Below are 11,067 nucleotides of genomic sequence, written 5' to 3'. Positions count from 1 at the left end.
TCCATATTATAAAAAGTGACACTAAATCGAGATTTAACACTAAATCTAGATTTAATATGTTGGTGCAAGTGGCCCTAAATCTAGATTTAACACTTTGGTGCATATCACCCCTAGAGTAACCACCAGGGCAGAAATCACTTCGCTTCTTAACAATGTGACTATGCAAGTGTGAAGCGCTGAAGATGATGACTTCTGACTGGTGACAATCATGGGAATTGTTCATTTGCGAAAATATTTGTGATTGCTGTTCGTTTTGCTTCGTCGATTTGGGGAAATTACGTGATGGGGAATTGCTATCGATTATTTCGAATGTTAAGATTAAAATACAAGAGGATGTTAATGAATGTTTTTTGGGAAGTATTGAAAAGTCTCAATTTTTATTTGTTTTGTAAGCCCTTTGTACTTATAACATAGTTTATTATAGTTTTACCTTGTGACTAGTTTCGGAATTGCGACAAAAGTATTTGTTGAGTACCTCGATATTTTTAATGCAATTTGCACATTGTCTATTTCTTAATGCACTAAGTACACGATATTTTTAACCATGCTTCAAAACCATCCATCTAATTCGGTTTGGTATAGATATTATTAAACAAACAATAATTATGATGGCCGAAATTACCGAAGCAAATGATATAATTATGTTAATTTAATGGGTCAAAAGCATAACTTAACCCAAAAACTATCAATATTGTAGTTGATGAACAAGTCATTAATAACGTACTGACAGACCGACAGACAGTGTGACAAATGACAAATTACTATAAGTAGGTCTAAGTACTTGTTACTTTTAATGGAAAAAATAATGTAAGTATGTTTTTCAATCATAGGTCAATATTATGTATCCTATTAGGTTTTATACAGGGTGTTGCAAAAAGGGTATACTAAGCCGAAACCTACATGTGCAGCATGGTATATCTAAGCCCGAAACTGAAATCAGGTTTCGGCTTAGTAATACCAATTTTGCAACACCCTGTAGATAACCACGAGACACTAGAGCGCGACTAAGGTTTGCCACCTCGTTGAAAAGATTAGCCAATCAGAGTAGCGTAACTTTTATTAATGTTATTATGAATTCCTTCTCACACATCAAAAGATCTATCTACCCATGCCCATAAGGCAATTTGTCTACAGATGTGCGATACAACGCCCCTGACGTCACTGATTTCATTACTACACCATCTAATTACTGATGTGTAGTAGATGTGTATCTTGCACATGGCATGACCAAGATCCAAGGGTAGATAGACTGAGCCAACGACCAAGTCTATGGAATACAGGGTTATGTATGAAATGCAGAGGTCCAGATATAATGGGTAGTAAAAAGATGGTCTAGTGTTAGAGCTCCCATAAATAAATAATTGTTGGTTGACTTTATGCTTTTGCATTAGTTTTATAATTGGCGTCATGAACATGCTATAAAATTATCTACTTATATATAGGTGCTTATCTACATGTTAAGGATAAATAAAATCAGACGTGATAAGTATAAGTAAGCAAAATAACCAACTTATAATAATTGACCAGACGAATTAAGGAAGTAGGTCAAAATTTCAGTAGGTAATACTGAAATCTTTTCACCAACTTAAAAACGTAAACAAGCGTACCGACGCCTATTTAACACAAATATCGTCTAAATACAAAATAATGATCCACCGAGTGATTCTAAAAAGCCAGTAATGATTGTAACTATGGAGTCAATAAGCCATTGGCCGGGGGTGATTCAGGCAACACTCCCTTACTTTGTAATTAACAGTATGGATGCGCGTGTCATGCCATTCTTCACAGGGTGATTTGGAAGAATGCTCTTGTCGAGTCAACGGTTGCTATTGTTTAGAAGAGACTGAGTTGGCAAAAATTTGCAGTTACGTATAAGTACTTGTACTTAAATGCTACTAAATCATCAATAAATCACTTTTAGAATTAAGTAGCTAATGATTCCCATTTTACTCTAGTTGCCACTGTTGTAAAGACAAATGCAACAAAAATATGTTTTCTTTTTTCATATTAGAATGCAAATATAACTACTATCAACAGCAGACTCAACAAACAAAACACTGTGGCGTCTAAAAATATATCGGCAAAATTCAATAAGCACACATCATAAGTGCCCGCAGACTCTAGAGTAGAGACTGAACAAACGAGGCTCCATCATCTGCACAAACAAGCAACCGCACATGCAGTAACTGGAGAATTCACAAACCTCTTAAACAAACCGTATCGAATGTCATTCGCAGCGAAAACAAATATTCGGGACACCCCCTAACAGTATCGCATGATCTGTGGCATCTGACTGCATCGGCCACCGCTAACCCTACGTTTCCTGACCCCACAGTGATGGCACCTGGCGTGCAATGACGTCACGACGCCTCTAATAATCATCGGACACGAGCCACGCACAAACAGACAATCACAATTATATTAAGATTAACTTTTTAATATGGGGTGCCGCTGGGTAGCGTTTTGAGGCCGATGCTTTTTGTGTAAAGGTGTGGTGTATTGATTTGTTAATGAAGAATGATGTTTTGTGGTTGTAAATTTTATGGCTGGATATAAAAAAAATGTTTGATTAATATATATCACATGCAGCAGGCTATGATTATGATTTCATCTTGAACTTATCATTTAATTTTGTTCTACGATGATCGCAAAAAATATAGATTAATAACATTATGCAGTAGACAATCGTCTACTGCTAGACATAGGCATCTCGTGAGGAGTGCCTCAACACGTCACGGTGTTCCTTGTCTAACTAGGTCTCCTAGTCTAAAAAACTTTTTCATAATGTCGTTACAACGAACGTCATCAACACCCCTCCTAATCACTGGACACGAGCAATCACCATTACGAATCCTGAATACACACTAAAATCCTTTTCTACATTTCTAAGGCTAAAAATTTAATGCACACACATGTAGTTACATTTACAACGTATTCACCCTCGCATCCCTTAGGTTTACCGTATACAATGTAGGCCTCATCTAGCATAATTTCGTCTTCAGTATTGTCTTTAACGTTAGCGTCGTAGGTGTGAGATTCCAACGATAATGTGTCAGGTTTGGGACGTGTTTGACAGTCCGAAGGGGAGGGTCGTGCTAAGTGGGTCCCGGTAGCGCTCGGTAAAAGCATATTTATGTTAGTTTCGGATTGACGGTGATGGTCGTACTTCCCTTGCCGAGGGTAGGTTGGGCTGCGACAGTGTTTCATATCATAATAACTACCTATATAAGGTTAAGCAAATGCTAGCAGCTAAGTCTGACTTCCTCATGGTATGAATGCTACTAACGAAACCAACTTTACTTTTGCTAGAAGAGAGGTGTTATAAGTTCGTTACTGTGAATCTGTCTATAATAGCGTAGCCCCAAAACGGCTGAACAGATCATTTTGTTTTTTTACAGTTTAGCAATATTTTATCAAAATTGACTTAGCAGTTTAAAAGTAATGCGACTTTTAGAGTTGAATGTTTTTTAACGTTAGTTAGGACATTTGCATTGGGGAGGGGTCAGATATCTGCGTGGCACACTGTACAAAGTGGGTACTCACTATAATTAAAAAGCTCACCTCACTCTTAGCAACGGAATACTCAATGACTTACCCCTTTACCTCCGCGGGCCCAATTAGTAAATTAATCGTCATACAATCCTCGCGGATCGACCTTAGATTAACAATGTACCAACTAGATGGTGTGACGTAACATACAAAAAAACAAAGCAAAAAACTGTACGGGTCAAAATCAGAGAGGTGAGCATTATGCCGGCGACAAAGTTTTTCCTAATTTTATTACATGATATTACTAAAATAATTATTTCAAAATAAAGGTTCTGTGCATATAATTACAGTGCACTCAGCATATTTATTTCGCTACGGTAATATTTATTTGATTTTAAACAAAATACGTCCAAATCGTCATTCCGAGAACGCGTCCTTATACCATGTTTCGAAGTTCAAACAAGTCAAAAATGTTTAAAATTTAACTTAAAATTGACATATTTTAATATTATCTTTTAGAATAATCAAATTATGAATATAAGTATAAATTACATTATTACAAGTAAAACTTCTTCATATTTTGGCTATTCAAATGCTGTCCGTCGTTTATCAAATCATTCCGTGAACGTGGTGGATATCGGTCGATGTAAATAAAACAACACACGCCAGGTGGCGTTAGCGAGCAGCAGTGTAAAGTTCACAATTCAAAGCAAAAGGCGTGTGTTGTGTTTTCGAAAAAAAATATTAGATTTTGTTGGTAAGTACCTTTTAATTTCATATGTGTGAAGCGTACTTTAATTCCCTGTCACTACGGGAACGCTCTTTAGTATGTAGTTTTTCAAAAATTTGCGTACTTTTAGCAAAATTCTTATAAATATTGTTGCTCACTTGTTCATAATCTCTAAAACCAATATTTAACATGGCGGCGTCAAGCGAGACATGAAAATATTTAACGAATAATCATTTCGGGAACGGTCATTTCGGGAACGTTCTGTTATATGACAGATGTTCACGAAATGACGCCTACGTTCCTGAAATGCCATTTTTTTGGGGCAAAATGATGCTTTAATGCTTATAAAACAATAAACATGCAAAATCTTGGTTTTAGGTATCCATTTAGTACGAGTAAGATGGAGAACGATGAAAATGAAGAGAAAAGGAAGTCAAAAAAGGCGTCCGAAAAAACCTTAGCGTTGGTAGCTCAGTCGGGTAAGCGCCCGCTTCTCACGCAAGAGATGCGGGTTCAAATCTCGGCGCTGACATGTACCAATGAGTTATTTTAACTTAAGTACAATGTATACCATCGCTCTTACGGTGAAGGAAAACATCGTGAGAAAACCTGCATATCTAGATTTAGCACATCTAGACTTAGGAAGGCAGTTTAGACCTTGGGGATATGCGCATAGGTTCGACTCGAGAGAGCCAGGTGCAGGTACTTGCAACCCCACAGAGAATAGAATAGAACCTTAGCGTTTGTAGACTATCAGAAGGCCTTTGATTCGATCGAGACGTGGCGTGGGCGGTGCTAAACGCCTTACAACGGTGTCACATTGACTACGGGTATATCGAAGTGTTGAAGTGATTGTATAGAAACGCCACCATGTCAGTTTGAGTACAGGACCAGACTACGGAAGCAATTCCATTGCAGAGAGGTGTGAGACAAGGAGATGTTATAAGTATCTCCGAAGCTCTTCACTAATGCGATGGAAGATGTCTTCAAGCTCCTAGACTGAAAAGAACTCGGCAATCAACGGCGAATACATCTCTCACCTTCGGTTTGCCGACGTTATTGTGGTTATGGCAGAATCGTTGGAAGACCTCAGCAAAATGCTGACCTCAATCGCGTTTCCCAACAGGTAGGCCTCAAGATGAATATGGACAAGTTGAAAGTCATGGCCAATTCTCAGGTAGCGCCCACCTCAATATCTATAGGGAACTCGATTCTTGAAGTGGTGGAAAATTACGTCTAACTTGGACAAACAGTCCAACTAGGAAGATGCGACTTCGAGAAAGAGGTCACTCGGAGAATCCAACTTGGCTGGGCAGCGTTTGGGAAGTTACGAAGCGTCTTCACGTCCGAAATTCCCCAGTGCCTCAAGTCGAAAGTCTTCGAACAGTGCGTGTTGCCAGTGATGACCTACGGTGCCGAGACGTGGTCCCTAACTTTAGGCCTCTTGAATAGACTCGGAGTCACCCATCGAGGTATGGAAAGGGCTATGCTTCGTATAATCAGAAATGAAGAGATCCGTAGAAGAACCAAAGTAACAGACATAGCTTATCGAGTCAGTAAGCTGAAATGGCAGTGGGCCGGACACATTGCTCGAAGGACTGATGGTCGGTGGAGCAGAAGAGTCCTCGAGTGGAGACCACGTACTGGCAAGCGCAGTGTTGGGCGGCCCCCCGCAATATGAACGGTCGATATAGTCAAGTCCGCGGGGAAGCACTGGATGCGGGCCGCCTCCGATCGTACAAGGTGGAAATCTTTGGGGGAGGCCTATGTTCAGCAGTGCACGTCCTATGGCTGAGATGATGATGATGATGATGATTATATTATTTTCATACACCAAATGTACCAAAAACCTAGCTTTGCGTTCATTTAGGGAAGGTCAACGTCATTTAGGGAACTTCGTTGTCATTTTGGGAACACTCCCATCATTTTCGGGAACATCACAAAAACGGCAAATAAGTCACTATTATGTAATGCTATAATTAAATCTTGCATATACAGCATTAAATTACCTTGAAACCTTTGTATTAATATTATTAATATATAACGTAGTGCAAAAATGTATACAATAAATTGAAATTATGGAACGAAATTTTCACAAATTGGAAATTTATGGAGAGTAATTTGAAAAATAAGTGGTTTCATTATGAAAAAAATCAAAATAATAATATTTTCTGATTTAGGAAAAGGTTAATTACTATTTCTTGAAGGGGATTCTTAAATGTGTTCGTTATATTATTATTTAAAAAATAATTAAAAGTGTTCCCGAAATGACTCTTGGCCCTGTCATTATTCTTATTAACAGGTATAATTTCTAAAATATATAATTTTGTGCGTGCCTCATCACAGGCTATGTTCATGACAAATGCCACAACAGACTCCACTTGTTAGTTTTCTTCAAAATAAAACTTAATTTCTCAGAAATTTGAAAACCTAAAATGCTCACCTCTCTGATTTTGACCCGTACGCATTTTGCTTACTGTCAAACTGTATTAAGTTCAACATCGAAGTAATATGTACTTACGTACAACTACTTTGGTGAGTGCGCATTCCTGTTGTACGTAAGAAAAGTACTTATTACTTCCATGGTTCAACCTAATGACAAACATTGTGCCAATGAATAAAATCACAAATCTTCTAACCGAACTAATTTAAAATAAGAGCTTAGTACTAGAAGTGGGGTGTTATTTGTTGAGACGTTTTTTTAGACGAGACTTTTGCACAGACACTCCATCTAGTTCATATATCGTTAATCTAAGTCGCGGATAAACCGACGACAGATCATGACTGCAGGCGGCAACAGTTAACCCTTTGAAATGAAACTTAATATCTACATTTGTGTAGGGACAAAGTTAACATAATAATAATCAACAGGATAGTACTTACTTACCTACATTGTGCATTGTTAATAATATTATTTTATAAAATGCAAAAAAGCGTTATTGACGTTGTGACTGGCTGTAGGTACGCACATAACCATAAAATTTGTCACTGAGGAAAAATATAACTGGGGACCACCTACATAGCATAGGTAGGTAAACAGTCTATTTTAGTATTTAATATATACATGCATCAGAAAAACCTGTGCTATTTCCCCGAGTGCCCAATAGCTTGAGAGCTTTACTAATCTATGCATAGATACGATGATAGTACGAGCTTATTTAATACAGTGTTTATCAACAATTAGCCCTACACGAGCATATATTGAGCGGCACACTTCGGTGGGACTACTCTGACTCGACGACTAGGTATATTCTGTTTTTTAATCTCAGATACTAAATTGACAGATTCTGAACGGTTCAATCAACAGTCGATGGTCCCGCGTTTAAGTGACGTATCGATCTATTAGCGGAACAATCGACTGTTGACGAACCATTCAGCATCTGTCACTGTGTAAGTAAGTATATGTAAGGCAGCGTTCCCACTACGCCGGACCGGCAGATCTGCCGAAAACCGGACACCGGACAGAGTGTTCACATTACACCGGATCCCGGAAGAAATTCAGACAGTCCTCAGTTGAATTTGGACCTGCGCGCACAATGGACGACGAAATTGTTGTGTTGAGGTGGTATCTTAATAGAAGGCAAAATAAAAGAAAACATTGGGTACACCCTATTTTACGGGAAAGATTTTCCATTCTTTTCATTTTACATCCAGGGGCGAGGGGAGCACGAGCGGGGCGAGCGGGGGACAGATACCGGCACAAACTCGTTCACATTATTCCGGGCCCGGTCGTTCTACCGGCAATTCGTAGTGACAAAACGTTCGGTAGAAATGCCGGGCTCGGCAAAAATGCCGGACCCGGGATAATGTGAATAGCTTCATATAAATTGTACAGCCACTAGCTCTTCCGGCAGATTTACCGGCGCGGCAGATCTGCCGGTCCGGCGTAGTGGGAACGCTGCCTAACAGACATTAGGTATCGTTGTTCGCAAGCAAACTCAGAGTAGTCGGCGCCCACTCCATAACTCTGAGTCGATAACGATATCTTATCGGGTATTTTGTTCGCGTGCCGCGGTAATGTATGGTAAATACACATTTATTGGCGACGGTGGAGAATACTTAGTGCATGTTGGTTGTAGGGCCGGTTGTATTTCTACGATATGTTTATTAATAGACTTTAGCTCCAATTTCTCCATAGTCGTTAGATCGTAACCAGGGAAAGGTTGATCAATTATACGTCATCTCCATATTAAATTCTTGACAGATAGGTATGTCAAAAGTCAAGCATCAATCCCTGGTTATGCTCTAACCCACTATGAAGTAATTGGCAGTTACTTAGTTAGGGCACAAAACTTAACTACGGATGAAGATCATGAAAACTTAAACACAGTAGGTACTTATATATAATTATTGTACTTACTGTTACTGATATTCCTTATGTCTAAATAATTCATTGGTAACTGTATGGCTGGATTCGAACCAACGGCCTCATGAATGAGAGCTTAGACCTTATTCAATTCGACACCACGACTCCATTAACTATAACTTAGCAGTCTTTCTAATCCCACTTATACCTACCACCGTCCAGCAGAAAGTGAAATAAATAATTCATTTCTTACAGAGCACATTAGAGAGTTATGCACACACGAATACACAACAAAAGCTCTCACCGATTTGCGAATTTAAAACCGAGAATCGGAATCGGTAAAAATGCTGAATAATCGAGTGAAGCATCGAATTGTGAAATCACTTCCGATTTTTGTGCAACCGAGCGAGACAGACTGTGGGCGAGATTGCGGCGATTTGAGATTAATGAGATCTATTTAAGTTATTTATCAGCGGCCGCTACACGGGTTCGTTATCGACGTAGATAAACGTGACTATATCGCGATTCACCGTAAATACGGGGCTGTGATTGGTGGAAAGCGCGTACGAGTATATCGACGTCGATAACGAACCCGTGTAGCGGCAGCAATTATAATAACGGAGTTTATAAATGTAATACAATGACGCCTTCCGTATTATAATGAAGTTACCCAGGTACTGCAGCGCGAGTGGCATGTTCGCGGACGCCAGGGTCCCGGACTTCTATGCTGTGCTTCGGTTTCGTTCAGCTGCTTTTTGGGAGAGGATTAGGAACTCTAACAACCGGATCCTAGAAACGATTAGTTCCAACCTTGATAACGGATTTGTTAGACACTGGTTGGCCGTGCACCGTGCTGAGAATGGCAAATTTTAACTAATCTTAGCTTTATAGATTAGTTATCATAGGCAACATATTATGTATAATTTAATTTAATTTTACTATTGTATTTGTATTCTAATGGGTCTTACCTGTAAATAAAGAACTTTATTATTATTATTATTATTATAAGTAGATATTTATTAGGGTGCTTGCACCAATTATTTAAAATAAATTCAATCTACCTACCTATTGCTGTCGCGCTTGTTCAGTATACTGTCGAAGCAAAACAGCAATAGATTAAATTTCCTATAAATGTTTGTTTAGGTCATTCTAGATGGATTAAGTAGGTACCTATAGTTAATGATATTAGGTCCTAACTCACTCCCATAAAGTCATAACCGAATTTTCTACCTAATAACATAATTTTAAACAATATTTTGTCTTAAAAACACAGACATGTGGATTAAGTACATGCAGTTAATGATATTAGGCCCTAACTCACTCTCATAGTCATAAACGAATTCTACCTAATAATATACATATTTTTAAACGATATTTTGTCTTAAAAAAACAGACATTAAGATTCCGCATTGGTTTCCCTACTTATAATTTTGCTTTGGTAAGTATTTTGGGTTTCGTAAAGCTACAAAGATAGGTATACATTTTCTGCCTTACACCACTTGAAACACGATTTACAACTCACGCCACTCTAGTATCTAAGTACAAAATGTAATTTTTTTATGAATTTCAACTCTGCGGCATAGGCAATAAGATCTATGCCGAATGCGACATGCTCAGAGAGGAGTGTTAAAAGAGTGCATTTATCATTCGTGCATTAAGTTTTTAGTTCCGAATGCGTTTCGTTATTGCTTCCGAACATTTTGAAGGATACAGGGTGTTTCATGTTATACGCATCGTCGAAATATTATTTGCTTGTTACATAGGAAGCTATTTTTTTATTGGAAGTGGATTTTTTTTAAATACGTATTAGCTTTTGTTGTAGCTAATAGATTTTCTGTTTCTTAAAAATCATGTAACTAAGAAGTTACAGTTAGTTATGTTACCTCGTAATTATTTCATAGATTACGTTGGACTGATATCTATAATATGAAAACTAGTTAGTTTCAATATAAAAGAATCTACTTAGTGTGGAATTTGCAGCCACATCACAAAATGTACTTAAAAACAATTTGTTAATAAACGTTTTTACTTGTTTTTTTACTTTACTTTACCTATATTTTATTTATCCCACACGTTAATTTTATTTAGGATGTTTTTACATCGTGCGGATTAGGGCATGCAATACCGGAACAATTTTCAATACCGGTATTGAGTTCCGGTATTACAACTCAATACCGGGATCCCGGTATTAATACCGGTATTAGACTTCCTTGTAATAAATGGCATATACTGTGTTTAAAGGCCGTATACGTCAAAATAAAACAAGAAAATGCAATCATATTCAGTATTTTGTTGTAGATTTTTACGAGAATTAAGTTTTAGAGTTGAAATTTTAGAATATTTTTTTTTTTTTACCCGGTGTCGGTTTACGCATGGTCAACAGTAGATTTCTAGCAGCCGAAAACTGCATTAAATGGTTGGGAACAAGTGCGCTTTCACAGTATATAGGAACACAAGGATAACTAAATCATAATCGCTTTATTTATAGCCTAAAAAAGTCCGATTCCGGTATTACTTCAATACCGGTATTAACTTTCAATAC

Source organism: Plutella xylostella, chromosome 28 (genome assembly GCF_932276165.1).
Source record: "Plutella xylostella chromosome 28, ilPluXylo3.1, whole genome shotgun sequence".
Lineage (NCBI taxonomy): Eukaryota > Metazoa > Arthropoda > Insecta > Lepidoptera > Plutellidae > Plutella > Plutella xylostella.
This window is presented reverse-complemented; position numbering follows the sequence as displayed.